The 3,126-nt window shown below is 54.4% G+C and overlaps 1 long non-coding RNA gene across 1 annotated transcript; it reads left to right on the top strand.

Annotated features, from left to right (window-relative positions):
- The first annotated feature begins 298 nt into the window (after nucleotides 1-298).
- LOC107183795 lies at nucleotides 299-2,245 on the top strand. The gene is made up of 2 exons (XR_001514598.1): nucleotides 299-810; nucleotides 2,016-2,245. It is a non-coding gene; the product is annotated as an uncharacterized LOC107183795 (long non-coding RNA).
- The last annotated feature ends 881 nt before the right edge of the window (nucleotides 2,246-3,126 follow it).

The raw sequence follows: 3,126 nt of genomic DNA, 5'->3' as shown, positions 1-3,126 counted from the left end.
GGCCCTCATTGAGCCGGCGCCGAGCAGCTCTCCGTGATTGGAGAAGGCTGGCTCGCAACTACTCGAGTCTTCCAATCCCGTCATTCGCCCGCCCCGACAAGTTGAAGGTGGTCCTTACGCCTGAGCCGCATCCTACAGCCTTCTCATTGGCCCTCGGCAGCCGCTTTGCCAGCTGATTGGAGAGAGTGGATGTCCATCAGGGTCACGCTCCGCGGCAGACAGAGGCTACCCGGGAGGGTAGAGGGGCCTGCTGGGATGGTCCGGAGGACTGGGAAAGGCTCGGGGAGGGGTTCTGCCGCCCCGCGGAACGCCGGGAAGGGGTCACTTCCAGAGGAAGGTTCCGGTTCCGGTTCAGGTAGTGGTTGAGTTGCTACGGCAACGCGGCTGGCGGGTTCCTCCGTGGCTGGCGGTAACTGGGCTGGAGGAGGCCTAGTGCACCTTTCCCAGCCTTGGTGAGCGGCTCCGGTGCCTCCCTAAGGCCGCGACCGAATGCGGCCATTCTTGGCGGAAGCCGGGCCGGGCACTGGCGTGCGGGGCCTGCCGGGGCTGCTCCCCGCGGCCCTGGCCACACCCCCCGCCTCTCCTGGCCCCGCCGCCCACGTGGGGGGGTAGGTCCAGGCCCGGCCCGCTGGCTCCGGCCTCTGGCTCTCGTTTATTTCCCTAAAGAAAAAAAAGAAAACCCTTTTATTTTAGAAGTTTGTAAAGCGCTCTCGTCTGAATGATCCCACCGGGGTTTGGCGTGCGCTGACCTTCCTCCCCGTTGAATGGGCAACGGAGACGGGAACTGGCTCGTTGGACTAACGTGAGCAGGTGCGTGCGCGGCACGGGGCGAGCGGGGACGCGAGAGGCAGGTGCACGGCCACGTGGGGGTGCGGAGTACAGAAAGGAGGGCCCGTCGCCTCCTCCGGCCTCCGTGGCATTAGATGGGGGCTGATTTCGCGCCCAGGCCCGCGATTTGAGTCTGTGCTCCTGCGGGTGGGAGTCGGGGAGCGCAGGTCGCCGCGTGGTCTGCAGTCTTGGATCCGCGCTGGGTTGGCGGTACCCGAGGGCACACCAGACTTGCAGAAAAAGCAAACCCCGGAGGAAGCTGAGGCATGACTGCTCGAGAGCCAGCCTGCCATGTGCAATGTTCCTCTGATAGTTCCCGGGCACTGTTGCCATGGTGATAGTGACTGTCCGTGTCATTATCTATCCACCAACAGTGAGAGAAGCTTTGCAGTCGAGATATTGTTTAACAGATGGAGTGGTTTCTGTTGGACACTAAGTACTGCTACAAAGGACTGGTTTTCAAAAAGTTGTGTCTGGGGGTGACCTGTTTATGCTTTGGAGGTGCCCGAATTCAGAAAGTAAGTACAGGTGCTGTCAGCAAGGGAACCTTCCAACTCATCCTTCAGTGTGAAACTTGAGCCTGATAAAGTGAAAATAAACTCAAGACTGTGTTGGGGGGCTCCCTTCTCCGCATGGGGGGGGGGGGGCCGGCAGAGAAAGAGAGAGAACGGGTTCTTTTAAGTAGGAGGCGCTTTTGGGATTAGAGAAATGAAAAGACAGACACAGAAATAGAGGGAGAAGCTGGGTCTGGGTGACTTCCGCTCTCTTCTGGCAGAGAGACCCAGCACCGAAGCAGCGTGTTTATTTTATAGCCCAAATTCCCCAAAATGTCAGGAGGTTTCACCAAAACTCAAGGGAGGTATTCCTGGTGCTTGACTGGATTTACATAATAAAAACCCATTCCCAGGCACCTCGGCTTTGAAGAGTTGAGCTGAAGGCATTCTCACCTTTTGGTCAGAAATGCCCCCGAGGTAAGGCTGTGCCCACGCCTTGGGTTCAGTCGACATGACTTAAAGGAGAGCCATGGCGCCTTCCCTGGCAGGGGGCCTCCCACACAAGGCGTTACTCAGAAGTGCTCCTCAGTGACCCATCAGGGGATTGATGTTTGGTAGTTTTCCAATGTGGGACCCAAAGTCGATCAGCTTCTTAAAGGATCCCCCCCCACACCCCTCCTTTGATGATTCCAGGTAAATCAGAGGCACTGGCACCGGGAACGGAAATACACAGGAAACGGCCGATGCTGAAGAGAACCGAAGTCCAGCATGTGGTGCATTTAACAGTAGAGAATATATTGTTTCCCAAACCACCTAACTTTTACTCATGCTCGTATTATAGTAAGATGTGTAGGTTTTTTTAAATAAATATTGGCGATTTGCTCCTGAAAATGTAAATTGTTTATTGCCTGCCCTAAACCATGTACTCTGGCTTTTGTGTACTGCTAGCCCTTACCTGGAGCGTAATACTGGCTTCGCAAGGGTGGTTGTCGTTTCCGCTGCCAGGTGTTAACACATTGCGTACCGCTCACGAGTTTTCTCGTGTTTCGCCCGCCATCTGTTAAGGACCACTCACAAGTGTTCTCGTTTTTCACGCGCCATCTGTTATGGACCTGAGATGTCAACACACTGTCTTGTCCACTGTGGGGCGCGGGTACAGTGTTTTGGCCAGGTTCAAACCTCGGACTAATGAAAGGACAGGGTCCTCTCACTGCCACGTGCAAGTCCCAGCTGGAGGGCAGGGCCCTCCCAGCACAATTATAGCCAACGGCTGTGGTTGTAAGCTTGAACCTATGGTCTGAACATGTAGCCCCACGTGCCTTGTGATAGAGTTCGGGTGCATGTAGTTGAGTGAGGTTGAGACTCACAAGAATGCTGTAAACAACGTGATCACGCCCCTACTTTGCCTCGTGGCATCTACTATAAAATAAAGACACGGCTTGTGGGCGCTGGCGTTATCTCCTCTTCAGGGAGCAACGTCCCACCGAGACCCAGCTATTATTCTCTGTCTGTCTTTCCTTAATCCTCCCCCCGCCCACTCAGAGACACCCTTGGCCGTGCTGGCGCGGCACAGTCCACATTGAATGAAGCGATCTCATTGGTGGAAACCATGCAGGTCAGTCTACGAAAAACTATATAATTGCACGAACCCATAAAGCATTTGCAGTTACATTGTATTTTGGTCATTCAAATAGTCTTCGTCTTCAAGTTCTTGGCGCTTTTAGAAATGCCCTCTCAGAAAAAGGAAGGAAACCAACAAAACTGATACACTTCCGGAAGTATTTAATGATAATTTATCAGATAT

This window comes from Myotis davidii, unplaced genomic scaffold, assembly GCF_000327345.1.
Source record: "Myotis davidii unplaced genomic scaffold, ASM32734v1 scaffold443, whole genome shotgun sequence".
In the NCBI taxonomy this organism is placed as follows: domain Eukaryota; kingdom Metazoa; phylum Chordata; class Mammalia; order Chiroptera; family Vespertilionidae; genus Myotis; species Myotis davidii.
The sequence above is the reverse complement of the archived record's forward strand: the minus strand, read 5'-3'. Positions and strand labels throughout refer to the sequence as shown.